At 40.5% G+C, this 20053-nt stretch overlaps 1 long non-coding RNA gene across 1 annotated transcript; it reads left to right on the top strand.

Annotated features, from left to right (window-relative positions):
• Nucleotides 1-10323: 10323 nt before the first annotated feature.
• Nucleotides 10324-11678, top strand: LOC307258631. The gene is made up of 2 exons (XR_013845133.1): nt 10324-10562; nt 11248-11678. It is a non-coding gene; the product is annotated as an uncharacterized lncRNA (long non-coding RNA).
• The last annotated feature ends 8375 nt before the right edge of the window (nt 11679-20053 follow it).

Genomic DNA, 20053 nt, shown 5'->3' with positions numbered 1-20053 from the left:
TTCATTAGCAAGTAAGTGGAATGTTCTATTTTGCCGACCGACAACGGCAAACGTTTAATTTAACAGTTTAACAGCTGTTCGCTAAACGAAAGGGGCTTACGTCGCCTTGTGCATCGCTCTGATTGGTTGTAGTGCTATCCAACTGCGTGCAGTGGCATTTGAAATGCACGAGTAGGAGCCGCCCCTTGAGTTGGAAATTACAATTGATCGTCGCCAGACCCTCTATCGTTCAAGATATCAGGGTCTGGATTTCCAGGCTAACCGTGATGAGATCCTGAGGCCCATTGTTGTGCCATACATCCATGAACATCACCTCACGTTTCAGCAAGATAATGCACGGCCCCATGTTGCAAGGATCTGTACACAATTCTTGGAAGCTGAAAATGTCCCAGTTCTTGCATGGCCAGCATACTCACCGGACATGTCACCCATTGAGCATGTTTGGGATGTGCTTGACCGGCGTATACGACAGCGTGCACCACTTCCCACTAATATCCAGCAACTTCGCACAGCCATTGAAGAGGAGTGGACCAACATTCCACAGGCCACAATTGACAATCTGATAAACTCTATGCGAAGAAGATGTGTTGCACTGCATGAGGCAAATGGTGGTCACACCAGATACTGACTGGTTCTGAGTCCCCAGACCCCCAATAAAGCAAAAAAATGCACATTTCAGAGTGGCCTTTTATTGTGGACAGTCTAAGGCACACCTGTGCACTAATCATGATGTCAGATCAGCATCTTGATGTGGCACACCTGTGAGGTGGGATGGATTATCTCAGCAAAGCAGAAGTGCTCACTATCACACATTTAGACAGATTTGTGAACAAAGTTTGAGAGAAATGTTAATATTGTGTATCTGGAATGAATTTTAGATCTTTAAGTCCATCTCATGAAAAATGGGAGCAAAAACAAAAGTGTTGCGTTTATATTTTTGTTGAGTGTAGTTAGCAATTTGTTAAAGGCTCAGTAAGTGGAATGGTCAGTTTAGTTAACTTCTTGTCAGTGACTGCAGTTTGCAATCCACTCCCTCGTCACCACATTAATGCTCTGCGGTCAAGAAGTGAGTTATCTAGCGTCATCTCAGATCCGTAAGTGTGATAAAAAACCATCAAAACAGACATTGGGAATGATTTTTACCTGCTACGCCTACATTGTAGGCGCATACACATTCACCCATCTGTGCTCTGCACGTGCACCGTCAGTGAGATGGGTGCCGGTTTGTAGCATTCTCTCTTCTGATTGGTTATCAGTAGTGGGATCCCCAAAAAGTTTATTTGCCGATTACATGCAGAGCGGGTGACTAAGAGATCGGCTTTGTGAAATGTGCACACTATATATCCGTGTATGAATAAAGAGCTATTTAACACTTATATTAACACAAATAAATCGCTTACTTCACCTTTAAGCTGCTCACTTAAAGGACAGCTTTTATTTAAATTTTGTTTATAATAATTCAATTATTTATTGTGTTATGTTATCATAAATGTTTATTAATGTTCAGAATGTTCATGTTGTTGAGAAATAAATAATATTGATTTTAGCCGAAAATAAATAGTTGTTTTTTACCCAGGCATTTCAAAATAAAACGTCTGAGTGCTGTAATCGCAATACCTTGATAGAGTGAAACAGTGGTATTTTTGGTTATCACACACTCAGTATATCATACCGGCCCATGCGCACAGCTGCAGTGTCTTAGCCTTCTTTAAATTGGTTTTAGGTTCATTGCAAATAATATGGCCATACTAGGGCTGCTCGATTATGGCAAAAATTATAATCACGATTATTTTGATTGATATTGTAATCACGATTATTAAAGACAATTATTCAATGTAGGGATGCCCCAAAATGAAAATTCGGTAAATTCTTTCAACATTGCATAAATTAAACTCCCAAATGTGCTCCTCAAACATAGCCTACAACTAAACAGCCACCAGAAATAAATAAACAGTGAAACCTTCTAATCTAAGAGTAAAATTTATATTTTACTAGGGATGTGATTGTGAACAACTCAATTATTTTTCAATTTGAGGAGGTATGAATCTACAAAAAGATCAACTCATTGCCTTTTTTTTTACAGTGCAGGTTGAGTTGCTGAAAAAAAACTGCACAGCAGCTGCCAACGTAATATTCAGACTTCAGAATTTGCATCAAAGCCCTAATGATCATAAACATAAGAGGCTTTATTTAAACGATGTCCGTGGTAGTTATTGTAATTTGTTTGGCTGTAGACTGAAACTAACAGAGGGAGGCGGCTCACTGTATATTTTCTCTTGTCGCGCTGTCAGTTTGGTGACATGGCTCTGTAGGGCTGGGCGATATGGACCAAATCTTATATCACGATATAGGTAATTTTATATCACGATATGGATATATATCACGATATAGTATTTTCCCTTAAAATTCAATGGATTACAATAACCGTACTGAACTTTAATCACATTAGATTATTTTCATCTTTTGCTTGGAACTTAAATTTCCATACAAAATACCACACCAGTGTGGCTTTAGTCAGTCAGCGCAAAATAAAAATGACAGCATCAACCAAAGAGCCTACATTTTCCAATTGATAGTAGCTTATATCAAAATAATGAAAGACTTGAATTTTCCTGCAGTATTTGCTCATCTTCATTTAAAAAAGCTGTCAAAATTAACTAATGAGCAAATGTCTGGTAATACTTTAACTCCAGCTTCAACACAAATAATATTTTCAAGTTTGACATGTTTTAAAGTTACATAAAACCAGCCTTGCTGGCTGTCTCCAACAATAACAGCACGGGGGTGAAGCCCCGAGTAGGCTAAAGATGTCATTATTAGCCAGCTAGCTCACGAGAGCTAACCCATGTAGTTTGCGGCTTAAAACAAGCCAACTCTGCGTCACGGCAACAGCACGCTGAAGCAGCTAGCAAGTTTCCTTTGCCCGATGACATTTTTGACCGTTAAAAGCTGCGCTGCCACCGTGACACGGAGTTGGTTTGTTAACTTTAGTGACGGCGCACCGAAGCTAGACCATGAGCTAGACAGCTAGAGCAACAGATCAGGCTTCTTCTGTTGCGGGTAGAGAAGCTGTATTGCAGCCCAGAACTCTGCTGCAGAGCCCCCGTGTGGCGCGGCGGTGTAACTGCAGTGTAACTATAGGGACTCGGAGGGACAGCTGCCTCCCGCTCCATATATGCTCCCGCCACATGAACTTTTTTTCTCCGCGATATAAACGGTATGGCCAAATCTCTCCGGGTAGACACTTTCATATCGTCCACGATATGATATCGTCATATCGCCCAGCCCTATGCAGGGTTCGACATAACGTATAGCCCGATGGCCCGGGGCCAGTAAAATCATATGCAGGGCAAGTTGATTGGCCAATCACTGGCCCGCCCGGGCCAGTGACTGGCCAATCACAGTTCAGTATCTTTTTGTAGACTATATCATGCTTCATTGAAATGCGCGTTGAGAGTCGGAATGAAAGCAGTGTTTATTTAAGGCTCAATATAATAAACCTAATATAAAATATATTTTTTAATGAAAGGCCAGTGGACAAACGATGCATGGGTGTTTTGACAGGAGGAGCAACAAGCGGGTGCACTCTCGCTCCGTTGGCAGAGCTGCCTACCGTCCGCCTGCAGAACATTATAACTGCACTTTTCCTTTATCTGCCGCCGTAATGTTACAGTATTTGCATCCAAGCCCCAATGGTAGCCTAATACAAATGAGAGGCGTTATTTAAACGCTGTGAATGCGTCTCCGGTGATTGTGTCGGTTGTAGACAGAAACGAACGGAGGGACTCCGCTCACTGTACAGTTCCTATAGTCGCGCAGTTTGGCACTGTGTTTTCAGGCTCGAGACATTCAATCAGATCGCGGAAGTCTTTCCCATTGAAATCGCTAACGGGGGGAATATCCCCGGTTATTATTTTAGCCGCACAAACCACAGTTCATCTGCGCGGCGGCTCACTCGCTGGCGAGATCACACGGTGAAACGCTGCTGTGATCGGACGAAGGCATTGTGTGTTTCTAAGGTGATTTAACGTCATAGTCTTAGATGAGCGTTTAACTTATGCTGCATATTTTGCACTGCATTGTTTTTTATCAATAGTTTGAAAAAATGGTCCCACACCGGACTCTTATGTGAAGCTGACACTTCATGGAGAAGTGACACTCCTGCAGCGCGCTCACGACCAGACGTGAACTCGCATATACGGTGAAATCTCCCATTAAAAAAACGGCATAACCCACTGATTTTCGGATTTCTATTCTATTTTTAAAGTCAACTTGAGCGCAAGTGGACAACCGGTCATTCGGTCGATACATTCACATCCCTAATGCGAAATGAGAAAGTAATAAAAACAGCCATACCACACCACAAAAAATTATCAGACCTTCATCTCTTATTTTTTTTTTATGTTTGAACATGACTTCTGCAGGTGAACTATTCATTAAACTGCCCAAATTCAAGAATAAATACAACCATCAAACTACTGGACTTTAAAATACTGGCCGACTCTTTCAACATACTTTCAGTTGTAGGCTTCAAATTCAATATGTTTGCCTGGTTTTATATTATGTGTATGAGCAATATCAACATTTCATATAATTAACTAAAGGAAAAATAACCAAATCTAAAGGGAATATCTATACTGTTACAGTATAGATATTCCCTTTAGATCTGGTTCTTTTTCTAATACAGGTATTATAATTATTGACACTAAATTATGAAGAAAAAAAAAGTGTGTGCAGGGCCAGTGAAAATATACAAGGGGCCAGTAAAACTCGGATCCACTGGCCCGGCGGGCCAGTAAGAAAAAAAAGTTATGTTGAACCCTGCTATGGCTCTGTGTATCCAGGCTCAAGAAATGCAATCCGATTGCGGAAGCCTTCCACATCAACAACGTTAATGGGCAGGATATCCCCGGTTCATTTTAGCCGTAAAGCCACAGGGCTTTTCTGTGTGGCGGCTCCCACTGGCGAGGTGTAACTGTGAATGACACCGTTACCCACCGCCACGGAGTTTCAACTTGCTATTTCGCTCGCGCAAGGCGTTTGTGTTTTTCGATTTAACATCAGTCTTGGGCGAGTACTTTAACTTTATGCTGAATAAACCATTGCACTGAAAGCGAAAGTGTTCGGGCGGGGCCGTGGCAGAGCGCACACAGAAGGGTTCGCTGCATTTACCACAGAAGACACAATAATCGTTTTATTACGATTTTCTTGTTTTCATGATCGAGGGAAGCCAAAAATGTAATCGAAATTGAATTTCAATTAATCGCCCAGCCCTAGGTCATAGTCATACAATGTTGTTTTGTTTTAAAAAAAACATGATATTACGATACCACAAGGATTAAAAATTAATTTTGTTTTGAGTAAACATACTGAGAAATTTAATATACAATGTTATATTGACGGAGGTGTAAAATCCACTCCTCTGTAAAGACAACGTATGTCATCCTAATTGAATTACCTAATTTCCTGCTTGGTGTGTGTGTGTGTGTGTGTGTGTGTGTGTGTGTGTGTGTGTGTGTGTGTGTGTGTTTAGAACACTGTCTACCCCATTCACTGTGGTGACAGCTGATAAAGATGATAGAAACACTATATCATCCTAGCTTTCTCCTTCTCCATTAGATAAACACACATGCTACACACTTCAATTAAGTCAAACACATTTACCACACACACACACACCTTACTTGTTCTCTGCCCTTAGCTTACCTCTGAGGAAACATTTTCTTTCCCAATGCTGTTCTCTAACTTTAAAATGTATATTATGTTTTACATAATTGTTTGGAAATGTTACCAAAGCAAGGTTGCTATTGTGTGTGTACCTGGTATGTCTGTGAACAAGTTATCTTATTAAGTTCTTGAGAAATGTAAGCTTAGACAAAGTTTGGAAGTAGGAAAGCAGGGCCTAATAGTCTTCCCCCTGGAGGCTTGACACAAAATAGGCATACACACAGCAAACCATACTTTTTATGTGGAGACACAAACACACACACCCACGTATGCACACACAGACGCATTTTTGATCAGAACAGCTTGTCTTAGTGACTAATACACAAGTCTTCATGGACCATTAACTTGCTCCAATTAAAACATGAAGCAATATGTTGTTTTCCTCGCAACAATTTTTGCATACTCCTTCATGAGCCCTGGGGGATGACACCTAGGGTCCATTTCTGCATCTTATCCCTCCAGTCATTCACATATGGTTGTTTGCAGCTTCTTGTCACAACACGCTAAGGAAGATCATGCCAGTCATGCACATTCTACACATATTCAGCACTTCCTCGAAGGGAAGACAATATTGCTTTTCAGAAGACATTTGATATAACTTGGACCGTCCTGAGACTGCATACACTTTCTTTTCGGGATCCATACAGCCGTCTCACTCTGCTGAACCCTTTGTTACTTCACATATGGTTGGATAGAATTTGGCAACTCTCTTACAATATGTTCACGGGTGTAGTAGATTGGTTTCACAACATGGTTTGAAATTGCATTGAAATAGTCCCTGTAGCACAATATGGTGTTAGATGGCAACCCTTTGAGACAAAACGCCTTCCCCGATTCTGTCTGGTGGCTTGCATTGCTAATTGGCTACTTGATGTTTCATTTTGACGCGTTTGGCCTAGTAAAATAATTCATATACCAATAATTTAGTCTGATTATAAAAATGCAGGACCTTCAGTTACTAAACAAAAAAAAGTAATCAGATGGAGGATGCATTGACACACACATCTTGCAAAACAGCCAGTGATTGTTGCAAGTTATAGTAATCGTCCTTTAAATTATGTCAGTAATGTAAACTCTTCAAACAATGTTCGAGGTATAAGATTATACTTCATATGATTTATTACCCCCCGCCCACCCTTTTTTTTTTATTGTGTTTGTATTTTTGTAACATGTTCAATAAATTGACTATAACTACTGATGTGGTTTTACATTTAAAATGTAATCCCATTGGGGCACCCGTAGGTCAGTGGGTAGGGCGTCCCCCCCTAGGCCAAGGCCCCGCAGCAGACCTGGGTTCGGGTCAGTTCCCTGCATGTCCTCTCCTCTTTGCCCCATTTCAACTATGTCTCTCCAATCTGTCTAATAAAGCAAAAATGCCCCCAAAAAATTATCTTTAAAATGTAATCCCATGACATTTCAGGTAATCTGTCCACATGACAACATAAACAGATCTCTCTCTTCTACAACACATTTTTCGAGAAAGGAGGAAGGCCAAGTTTAACCAGCTCTTGTCCTTTCACTTAGGATAATGTTTTAGCTGTTATTTGACATACTGACATTGTTTTCAGATTTCATGGTTTGAAAAAGGACATCAAATATCTGTGTATTACCTGTACAAGGTCCTAGACATCACTGTGACCCCTATTTCTCTATTTAGGTCTTGTTAATTGACTTTCAACCTGGAAAGTTTATTTTAATTAACTGTCACAAATGCAATCATAGTTCATTGTAGTTATGAAAAAAATTAAATCCAGTAGATGCCAATTACTTTTACGATGAGGTATACTATCTATCTTGAACAGTATGAGGTATGATGACTTGTATAATTTTACAGCTGTTGATTTAATGTGGAGTTTATTAAAGAGGACCTATTATACTACTTTTCTGGTCTTAATTTCTTGTTTTACACTGCTATAGAGCAACCTGACACGAATCACATCACAAAAAACTATGTAGATTTTCGGGAAGCTCTTTCTCTTATTTTGGCGATCCAGCACGTCCTGTCAACACTTGAGTGTGTGTGCTTCGGCAATCTCCGCTCCCTCCGCCTGTGCATCGGCCATCTCCGCTACCCTCCCCCCCCTCTTGCAAACCCCACTCCGTTGTGATTGGTTACCTTCCTTCCGGAACACTTTCAGTGGCGGGAAGCGCGAGCATGGACCTATAAGGGCGCGAGGCAGACGCGAACAGGGAAGTGACAGCATTACCATACATGGAAACATCCGCGTGGTCACGTCACAAATTTTTACGCGACGTCACAAATTATGAAAGGGTAGACCGCTTTGAAGACGTGACTTCTCGACTGGCTAGAATAGTGTTTAGTGCTCTGCACAGACACCCCAGACGGTCAGCAGGGAATACGTCGAAATGCATGTAAGTCATTATTTGATAATTTAGTATGGTTAAGCATGACTATGAATCATCATAACAACGTTTATAGGTCATAAAAGTCAAAAAGCATCATAGGTCCTCTTTAAGTAATTTCATCTGTTGAATCACGCTATAACTTGACAGCCTAATTTAAATTCATACGGTTCTAGTTCTCCATTTCAAGCTTATGCTTCATTCTAATGCTGAGTTTACACTACACGACTTTTCACGCAATTTGACAGTCGCAGACAATCTTCCAATGTCGGACTGAAATCACAGGAGTCTTGCTGGAGTTGTGGCGCGCGCACGTAATCTCAGTCGTTTGGTATATGGTGGTCTTCTGACCCGGGGCCTGTTGCATAAAACTAAGATAAGGGATTAACCTAGGATATTTCGGTTATCCTGGCTTGCGTTAGCCATGATCCGGTTGCATAAAAGCGGAGGGACACAAGTTACCATGGAGATTTATTTATGATAAACTTATTCTGTTGCCTGACTGGTTCAGTCAGCTGTCACTCTGATCTGAAATCAAGGTGTTTAACAGTTATTCCATGATCTTCTGTGTACTGCTTTATTCATTAGCCTGTTTTAAAGTACCACATAAAGGACTACATTGTCATTTAGTTAAATAGTTCTTCTTTTTTATTTATTTAACCTGAACCATTTATAATTAATTTAATTATAGGATTAAGATTAAGATTTAATTAATAATTATATAAATTATAATTATTTATGTGATAGTCTGTTCATATTGCAGGCTATATTCATACAATTGATTATCGATGGAAGATGACGTTGCAAATGTGGGTCAAATAAATTCACTTTGTACTCATAACCATATACAGGTGCATCTAAAACAAAATTGAATATCAGTGAAAAGTTCTTTTTTTCTGTAATTTAATTCAAAAAGTGAACCTTAAATATATTCTAGATTCATTACACATGAAGTGAAATTTATCTAGAAGAAACATACTTTCCAGAAGGTCGACATTTGAGTATTATAAATCCTTTTTTTGATTGGTTTTATGTAATATTCTAATATTTTGAGATACTGGATTTTTTATTCCATGATCAATCAATCATCCAAAAAAAATACCTTAAATATTTCACTTTGAGTAATGAATCTATGAAAGTTTAACTTTTTGAATGGACTTTCCATGATATTCTATTTTTTATATGCACCTGTAGACTGCTCACTGTCAACTATTTTATCATTAATTAATACAGGGGCATCAAGATCATTTGGCAGAAAATACAGGTTCTCTATGAAATGAACAGCCCCCTCACTTATGGTTTAAACTAGCAAGGCATTTTGGGAAAATGGGCCGTCTTTTCCATTTTTACATCAGTAAATCTGTGTTCGATCTCTGGGTCCACTTCTGAAACCTGTGGGCTGGCACTTAACAGAATAACTTACACCTGGCTTGACAAAGCGGCCCCTTTTCATCCTGGATTGGCATTTATGCAACTGACTAATCCAAATTGCCCAGGCTAGGCTTTGTCAAGGCTGGCTTTATCAATCATCCTGGATATCTTAATTTCACTTTTATGCAATAGGCCCCCAATTTCAGCCAGTCTTCTTCCCGTCTTGACGTTCCGACATTATCAAACAGGTTTGATATTATCGCTAGTCTTAGGGGGTTGGCTCAAGCAAACACTGTCACACCCTCGCATGCACCAAGCACGACACAGGAGGAGCGGCATTAGTCGCGACCAGTGTCCGCCTGGTGAGGCACTTATTTTGGATACTTTTTCAAAGAAGCCTCAGTGGAGAACCAGGCTGACAGCTGCGCAACCTGAGAACTACCGTCAAATACAGGGTTAGGAGTTAAAGTTATAGGGGGATGAGATCAGCAAATAAAGCTGGTCAAACAACTGGTCAATCGACACAATTGACCACAGCATATTACTAGATCGACTAGCAAACTGGGTTGGACTTTCTGGAACTGTACTAAACTGGTTTGAATCATACTTAAAGGGAAAATTCGCCCATTTTCATGTGAATGGTATATCAGGGCCGAGTATATTAGTAGTCTATTGAAAAAAGCCCCCCAAAAATTGATCCGAATTGGCAGAGAGCACAATGATTTCGGATTTAAACTGATGACGCGGGGCTGACGTAGCCGTTTTTACAGTTCCTACAGGCCCCAGGATGCATTGCGCGGGGGGGTACGCTCTGCAGCCAGCCTGCCCAGATTCCGAGCTGCTCGCGTTACCATGGTGACAAACACAGCACGGACCTGAACCGTGTAAGCAGTACAGTAATAGCGCGCTTCGTATTATTTCACTGTTGGACTACTACCACAAAGAAAACATGCCGTCCTATAATGTGCCTAGATGCGCCAACTTTAGGAAACAGAAAAGAAGCAGGAGTAAGCGTAAGCTGAAGATACTAGGCCCTACCTGTTGCCTATTCACCGGCGTGATGCATAGCCCCAGCCCCGGGAAAAAGAATCCGAATAAAGGTAAGCTAACGTGAGCTAAATTGCATAGTAGCCTACTGTAGTTAGTATCAGTGTTTCCCCTACATTAATAACTGTGCTGCCCACACCGCTGTTGAATATTGTGTCCCGGTGTAAGGCTGATAGATGGGGCAAGGAGGAATTAGTCTACCGGTTGTAGCTGTAGCCAAGTTACCTTAGCCGCTAAGCTACAGTTAGAAGTGAACTCGTGAGGGGGGCAGTAGGCCCCTCTGTGTATCCTTGAGGAAGATTTAGTTGCATTTGCAAGACTGTTTGTGTGTGACTGTGTGTTTGTTTTCCATGTGCATGGTTATTAGCGATGTCGTTAAAATGATCAGCTTTCCAAAACCATAAACAATTGCTATGCTGATGGTGATGGCTGGGTGATTAGCACTGATGTCCCTAGTCTTGTGTCGTCTTGGCTCTTCCTAATGCAAATGCATAGCCACACCCTGGCATACAGTATGCTTGGCTGCTAATATAAACATGATGTCTTCTTAGACAAAAGACTACTATTGTGTTAGTGCACTAACTGACTGACCTATCTATGGTTACATAGTGGTTTGTCTGTTTTATATATTTATTGCAACAGCAACATTATCTTTACAGTATAACACATTGATTTTTCTTTTGTCATCTCTTCAGTGCTGGGCTGGCCTTGTGATACAATCATAATTTGTCATTTCAGGTGAGGTCCAAAGGAAGATGGTGTATTGTCCGAGGACCACGCACTCTGTTGTGAAGACTGTTTACATCCCGCACACACGCACCACTTCAGAGCATCCCTCGTAGAACTCGTCATCACATGAAGAAGAGACTGCTGCCTGCAAAGTGCTGTCATCATCACTACAGCTCCCTCAGCCTGCCCTCCCTCACAACATGTCCAAAACCAACTACAGAAGAAGCTGCTGCTAAACATCACTCAATATTTCAACAGTAACTTGACGAAGGAAGCATTATGCTACAATTGTTTTTCCCAACACACTGGAAACTCAAAGCTTTTGAAAATGTTATTTTTCTTTTTTACATTTGTATATGTACATACTTTACAGTTGTGTGTAGAATAATGCACACTGTTTTACTTGCTTGTTATATTAAACTCTATCTATGCCTTATAAAGTGTTTGATTCTCTGAAACTATTTCACTTTTAGTTGATAAGTCAAACCTATGTATTAAAATGGTTACCTATGCAATGACAAAAAACAATCATGTTTATACAAAATTATTTTTATTTGTAAATACAGTCAAGGAGAATTGACACATTTTCACATGATTAAATCTCAATCAGTGTCCATAGTTAGGAGCAGTATTTACAGGTCAAAATATTTGATCATAGCTCATCCGTAGCTTCTACGTAGCGTCTTCTTCAGCCTGTCGCCTGTAGTGACCATTTGGAGATGGATATTTGGCTCTGATGCGCTGTATGACACAATCAGGTAAGACGATGCGGTCCCCTTGCCAAGTCTCTCCCCTTTGGAGCACCCACTCAATCAAGAACCGACGTGTGACAAGTCGATTATGTCTAAAGGAATTAAAACACAAAACAAGTGGTTACTCTCCACAAAGCTATAATGTAACAATAGCAGCCAATGTAAGAACAAAAGACTGGTCATTTTATTTGACCTGTTGTAAAGGGTTCTTCTGAAAAGTGCTATAGACATGCTAAGTGCAACATCAGTGCAATGGCTCAGACAACACAATGTGACAAAGATAACGTTACAACATGCTAGAAAAAAATAATGTTACTCACTCAATGATCATCTGCCCTCCCGGTCTTGCTGGTATTTGTTGTCTTTTCCAAATTATTTTTGGGATATTGAAAATGTCTCTCGGTTTCTAATGGTGGTCCAGTTGTATTGTCTTACAAGGCTAACCCTAACCAAGGCTGAAACAGCTGCAGCCTCGGCCTCTCTGCATACTGTATTTCCTCGCTGAATTTCTTCAGCAGTGTAGGCTTCTCTGGCCCAACTAAATACCCTGCTGGTTCATTCCAGTCAGCCAACACACTTTTTAAAGTATCCTCATCCATATCGTCTGTGCCCGTGTGAAAAGATGCAATTTTCAATGCAGGAAATGATACAAGTAAACTGTCACGGACCATGGGCATGGACAGACGGTTTGTTTTGGTTCGCACGTGCTTTTAGAGCCCGCCCCCTGGATTCACAGAGAGGGGGGTTGGTGAGCTCGGCTCCAAGAGTCTGTAGTCTGCACGAGCTCTTCCTTGACACGGAAACGTCACAGAAACGTCACCGGTGAATGGATTTTTGAAGCTCGGCCCCCGCGAAACGGACGATGTTGAAAAAATACACGGGGATATAATGCAACCCAAAGGATATTATGGTAGATGAGTTAAGGTTGAAAATCGGCGAATTTTCCCTTTAAAGGACAGAGACTACTATGTATCAATTTCACATCCGAGAGAACAAATATTACATGCGGGGTCCCTCAAGGTTCCATTCTTGGGCCTCTTCTGTTCAACATCTACATGCTCCCACTAGCTCAGATTATGAACAAGAACAAATTATGTTATCATAATTATGCAGACGACACACAAATTTACATAACCATATCACCAGGAGACTACAGTCCGATCCAAGCACTAAGTAAGTGCATTGAACAAATCAATGACTGGATGTGCCAAAACTTTCTTCAATTAAACAAAGACAAAACTGAAGTAATTGTCTTAGGTAACAGGGATGAACAATTAAAAGTCAGCGCACAGCTTAAATCTGTTATGTTAGAAAGCACACGCCAAGCTAGAAATCTTGGAGTAGTCATAGACTCAGACTTGAATTTCAAAAAACACATTAAATCAATTACTAAGTCAGCCTACTACCACCTTAAAAATATATCAAGAATTAAAGGGCTACTGTCTCAGCAGGACTTAGAAAAACTTGTCCATGCATTTATTTTTAGTAGACTTGACTACTGTAATAGTGTCTTTGCAGGCCTTCCTAAAAAGTCAATCAGACAGCTTCAGCTAATTCAGAACGCTGCTGCTCGAGTCCTCACTAGGACCAAAAAAGTGGATCACATTACCCCAGTTCTGAGGTCTTTACACTGGCTTCCTGTCAAACAGAGAATTTATTTCAAAATACTTATGTTAGTTTACAAAGCCCTAAATGGTACATTACTGATCTGCTGATCCGTTATGAGCCAACCAGGGCTCTTAGGTCGTCTGGGACAGGTCTTCTAAAAGTCCCCAGAGCTAGGACTAGACAGGGAGAGGCTGCCTTCAGTTTTTATGCGCCCAAAGTCTGGAACGGACTGCCAGAGAGTCTGAGGTCTGCTGAGACTCTCAGCTCTTTTAAATCGGGTCTCAAGACTTTCCTGTTTCCCTTTTAACCTGTAATTTTTATTTTTTGTTCAAATGTTTTATTTATTTTATTTAAATGGTGTATTTTTATCCATGTTTTTAAATTTGTTTCTTTTTTGTGTGTCTGTTCTATACTTAATGTATTTTTTATTTTTGACCCTGTGAAGCACCTTGAGTGGCCCCGTGTCTGAAATGTGCTATATAAATAAAGTTGCCTTGCCTTGCCTTGCCTAAAGGAATTCCCCCGCTCGGAATATTGAATTAACTTGTTTTTAATTAAATAATCACAATCGCGTTTGCGGAAATAATATTAATCTCAAAAGGAATCTAGTTGTAGTCTTGCAATATGAGACCCCTGTCTTTTCAAAATCTCACTCTGTGACTGAAAACTAATGACTACTTGTCTTCAGGTGTGAGTTGATTGTCTTTAGATGTAAGAGGGTTTCAGTCTTCAGTCTTTTCAAAGTCTTTTAAAAGTCCTCTAGTGTAAGCCCAGCATTAGTTGCCGAATTTTGACCGATGGCACTTCTTAATGTTGTCAAATAAAAAGGTAAATATCATTGTATAATATATCGGAAATGATACCCTTCCAGAGTTTTGGTTGTCCAATCAGTGAACAGAGCGAGTGGCTGAGAACGATGACGTCGAAGTCGCGCTCCAGTTTCAGTTGAATGCTGCGTTCCTATACACTCGGAAATTTCCGACTTAGTAGTTCCGAGTTCCGACCTGTCTGTGTTCCAGTGCATCTGCTCGGGAAAGTATGGACGCCTACAACCTTTCTCATCCAAATAACTAAATGTTAGGCTCTAGCATGTTACCGTTGCCAGGTACCGGTAGATCGACTACAATATGTAGTGAAGTCGGAAATTTCCGAGTTCCCTGAACGCACCGTCAGAAGCCGGCTCACGACCAAACATGCGATTGGTTGGCTAATCCAGAGTGGCACTGAGCAGATCCAATAGTTTTAAACTTCAACAGACCCCCGCCTCCAAGTGAGTGAACGCTTGCCAATTACAGCAGTTCCAGACCTTCTGTACAAATGAAATGAAGTACGATGGTCTGGTAGCACCAGGCTAATACCCGTCTGCACTATTTTAAAAAGGTAAGACTGTTTTATAGAACATGCAAAGATATACAGTCTATTAGCAATAGTGTAACAAACTGTAAATGATGTCCAGGACAAAAATAGAAAATCAACATCCAGCCACATGAAGTGTAAAATATTTTATCAAACTGTGTGACAGGAATCTTGAAGGTTGTGAAAGGAATATGGAACAGACCACAGCATGTATTCCAAAGCCATGGGAAGGCGTGCGCGCGTGTGTGTGTGTGTGTGTGTGTGTATGTGTGTGTGTGTGTGTCAGAGAAAGTCAGAGCGATCACGTGCAGTGTAATCTGAGAGAGACAGGTTTGGGGATTTACTCCACAGTGAGTTTAGCTCTGCAGGGGGTTTGAGGAGCCTATAGACCCTCTCCCTGCAGTACCACTGTCCATCATGAAGGAGGCTACTTGAACTTACTCAGAATTTTTTTCTCAAGCAAAATATGCAACTGGACGGAGGTGCACATGTATTTGTCCAAAAATGAATAAATCAAAAGTGGACTGAAAGAGGGAGAGGGACAGAGAGACAGGGATTCAGTAGTACACAGAACAAATGTATGTTTCAGGACAAAAAACGACTTCCACTGATGGCTACTTTATCATGCTGCTAACTTTGCCTAAATGCTTTACTTTACTTTCTGATTGTCTTTAACACTCAATTTAAACAATATACATGAAGGGAGTATCATTATCAGTACTGTTGCTAGGTGATGATAGTTATACCAGAAGCATTTATCTTAATTCCCTATAGAAACAGTAACTGTAGAAATCAATATTTCCTTTATCACATTTATCAACCTTCAACTAAAGCCAACACTGTGTTTCAACTCTTTCCATGTGTGTCCGTGCCTGCCTCTATCCGTCTAATGGAATGTGGCTTACAAACAGCTTGTGGAATGACAGGTAGAGCTGAAACAGTCAAAGTGTCAAAGGGTTGCTTCCCTGGTCAGATCATTAAATTTACAGGTGCCCAGCAACACCTGGCCGGGGGTGAGCAATGGGTGGTCCCACATCAGCTATTATTATTGCAAATGCTGGGTTACAGCTGGTTGGGGTAGTAAAGGGCAGATCCCACATCAGGTCATTAATGCCTCCTGCAGAGCTGGACCAGAGAGGGGGAGAAAGTTAGGATGTGATCGAGGGAGAGAGCTGAGGCACATAGACAAGAAAATGATGCCTCTTGAAACCTCTTCTCTCTATCTCTCTCCAGTCATGTCCTCTTATTTTCTCTGCTCTAACCTCCAGTATTGCCATGTTCTCAGCATCCCTGCAAAACGCATATGACCTATGAGCCCGCAACCAGACTGTGGACATATACTGTAGAGGTGTCAGCATTAGCATTAAAATACAACAGAGGAAGTCCAGTTTGGGTAAGAGATTCTTGAATTTGAACTTGGGTTCAGATGCAAATACGCAGCATATGTATAATACTTAGATAAGATTTCCCCACTCTTCAAAATGATTCTGTATATTACAATGTTCAAATGATCAACTTGTCTCTGCCTTTGTATTCTGTGGTTATAGGCCACATACAGTCATATAAAAAAGTTTGGGAACCCCTCTCAGCCGGCATTATAATTGACTCTGCTTTCACAAAAAAAATATAAAAGTGGTATGTCTTTAATTTACCAGGAACAGTTAAGTACTGGGATGTTTTCCAAACAAAGATTTTTTGAAAAGCAGTATTTGGTTGTATGAAATAAAATAAAATGTGAAAAACTGGCTGTGCAAAAATATGGGTACCCTTGTGGTTTTGTTGATTTTAATGCCTGTAACAGCATGTAAAACTGATGACTTTAAACACAAAGTTGGTTGGATTATGTTGTTAAGCCTTGAACCTCATATAATTGTCTGTTTAATCATGAGAAAATTTATTTTAGGTGCCTAAATGCAAGTTGCACTTCTCTTTGACTCTCTGCTGAAGTGAAACAGAATGGGATCATCAAAACAGCTCCCAAAAGATCTGAAAAACAAAGATTGTTCATTGTCATGGTTTAGGGGAAGGCTACAAGAAGCTTTCCCAAAGGTTTCAATTGTCAATTTCGACTGTAGGGAACGTTGTCAGGAAATGGAAGGACACAGGCATAGTGGCAGTTAAACCCAGGCATGGCAGACCAAGAAAAAAACAGGAGCGGCATAGATGGAGGATTGTGAGAATGGTTGCACACAACCCACAGATCACCTCCAAAGGCCTGCAAGAACATCTGGCTGCAGATGGTGCATCTGTACATCGTTCAACAATTCAGCGCAATTTGCACCAAAACATCTGCTTTTTATAAAGACCAAATAACTTAATTTTTGTCTCATCAGTCCAAAGCATTTTCTTCCAATATGAAGCTGGCTTGTCTAAATGACCTTTTGCATACTCCATGCAACTGTATCTGTGGCGTGGGCGCAGAAAGGGCTTCCTTCTCATCACCCGGCCATACAGATATTTTGGTGCAAATTGCACTGAATTGTAGAACCATGTACAGATACACAATCTGCAGCCAGATGTTCTTGCAGGTCTTTGGAGGTGATCTTTGGGTTGTGTGCAACCATTCTCACAATCCGCCACATATGCCGCTCTTGTACTTTTCTTGGTCTGCTAGACCTGGGTTTAACTGCAACTGTGCCTGTGTCCTTCCATTCCCTGACAAAGTTCCTTACAGTCGAAATTGACAATTGAAACCTTTGGGAAAGCTTCTTGTAGCCTTCCCCTAAACCATGACAATGAATAATCTTTGTTTTTAAGATCTTTTGTGAGCTGTTTTGATGATCCCATTCTGTCTCACTTCAGCAGAGAGTCAAAGAGAAGTGCAACTTGCATTTAGGCACCTAAAATACATTTTCTCATGATTAAACAGACATTTATATGAGGTTCAAGGCTTAACAACATAATCCAACCAACTTTGTGTTTAAAATCATCAGTTTTACATGCTATTACAGGCATTAAAATCAACAAAACCACAAGGGTACCCATATTTTTGCACAGCCAGTTTTTCACATTTTATTTTATTTCATACAACCAAATACTGCTTTTCAAAAAATCTTTGTTTGGAAAACATCCCAGTACTTAGCTGTTCCTGGTAAATTAAAGACATACCACTTTTATATTTTTTTTGTGAAAGCAGAGTCAATTATAATGCCGGCTGAGAGGGGTTCCCAAACTTTTTCATATGATTGTATTATTTGTTTGCATTAAATGTGCACATGGACCTCCTTAACTGAGACATTTAAGTTAATTAGTAAGTACCCAACCAATTCAACATTCTGGTTTATGATTGGACAAGCACTGTTTTGCATGTACGCAAGTCCAAAAGTGGCTACAATTCAAAGCTGTCAGCAGAAAAATCTATACTATTAGCAGTAAAAAGCAGACTGTGCATGTGTGAGTGACTCCCTATAAAAGGATGAGAGAGAAAGAGGGAGAAATGTGTGTATTTGTGCGTGTGTGTGTGTGGGGGGGGGTGAAGAGAGAGACATCAATCTTCTCTTTGCCCCCTGTGGTCTGGGGTACCTGTCCTGTTTCTGACATCAACAAAGCCATACCTTCTGGGCAGTAATCAATCAGTCACACTCCGAAAAGCTGGCGGAACTGAATGGTCTGTGTGAGGTAGTGTGCATGTGTGTGTCTGAGTACTTAACGGTTTGAGTGTGTATTGGAGTGGATGGGGCACACTAGCCAGGAAAAGGATGAGTAGAAAAAAAGATGAGAGTGTAGACGGTGAGGAAGAGGGGAGAGAGAGAAAGAAAGAAAAGAGTGTAGTTGAAGAGATCATTTTAATTCATTTAGAGAGCAAATGTTTGAAACATGTTAAGAGAATAAGGAAGGGATTCAATGGATTATAATAAACTTTCCATTTCACTTCACTTTATCAGAGAAGGCTATAGGAGCGAGTGAGTTGTATTATTTTAAAATAATTTACCACAGATTTCATTTATCGACAAAACTGCTATTTTAAAAAGGCACACTATGCAAAATTTCAATGGAAACAATTGAACAAAGAGTCAAACAATTATAGACACGAACGCGCGCACACACACGCGCACACAAATCAAGTTGTAAGTTGCAAAACCTATAGATTCACCAAAAAAAATGCCATTCTATAGCCTACATTTGCTCCAAGACATAGCAAAGAGACAGCCAAATTGAGTCATTGTGTGGTACGTAGGGTTGCAAAGGGGTGGAAAGTTTGGGAATTTTGGGAATATTCAAAATTGGGAATTATAGGAATTAACTAAATGGCGGTCATTTAAATAATTTTTTTTTCATATCCAAACATTAATCAAAACTAGGGTTGCATAACCATGCCTTCCCCCCATCATTCACAGATTCAGCATTCAGAGATTGGAGCCGAAAGGGAATAGTAACGTTAGAGGACCTTTATGTCACGACTTCAGCCAGTATTTAGTTTGTTTTCATATGTCTGTTTGTTTTCCTGGTTTACTTTCTACTCTCTTGTCATTTCAGACCCGGCCACTCCCCCCTGCTCTGCACTCCCTGTTGATTACTTTCACCTGGCCTAACCACACTCACCTGCTCCCCATCAGCTAATCAGCCCCTCAGTATTTATTCCACCCCATTCCCTTCAGTCATTGCCAGATTGTTAGATGTCCTATCATAGTGTCCTTACCAAGCTCTCCAGCTTCCGGACATTATCCTGCATATTGATCCTGCCTGCCTATTTGTGTTTTACTTTGCATTCTGGACTTTGGACTTCCCCCTTGCCTGCTCCTTCCGGTATTGTTACTGCATCATTTGTCTACCTGGTTTTGGCATCCGATTAAAAGTGTTTCTGATCCTGAACCGTTCATGTGTCTTGCATTTGGGTTCTTGTCTGTCATTTTCCTGAGACCCTGACACTTTATATAAATGGCCACTTTGCTTCATTTGATCAGTTAGTATCAAAGTTTTCACTGTCGAAAGCTCAATTTTTCAGGTATCTACAGGTGAGGAACTATGTCGGACAGAATATACCATCCTTTGAGTCCCTGCCCGCAGTGGATCCATTGTTCAAAACTTTGCTAGGCTCATCAGAAGCTAAAAACCTGATGTCATCCTTTGTGGGAATATTTTTAGACCGGCAGGACAAA

Source organism: Ammodytes marinus (assembly GCF_949987685.1).
Source record: "Ammodytes marinus genome assembly, chromosome: 2".
NCBI classification, from domain to species: domain Eukaryota; kingdom Metazoa; phylum Chordata; class Actinopteri; order Uranoscopiformes; family Ammodytidae; genus Ammodytes; species Ammodytes marinus.
Note: the sequence above shows the minus strand (reverse complement) of the source record. Positions and strands in the feature narration are given on the sequence as shown.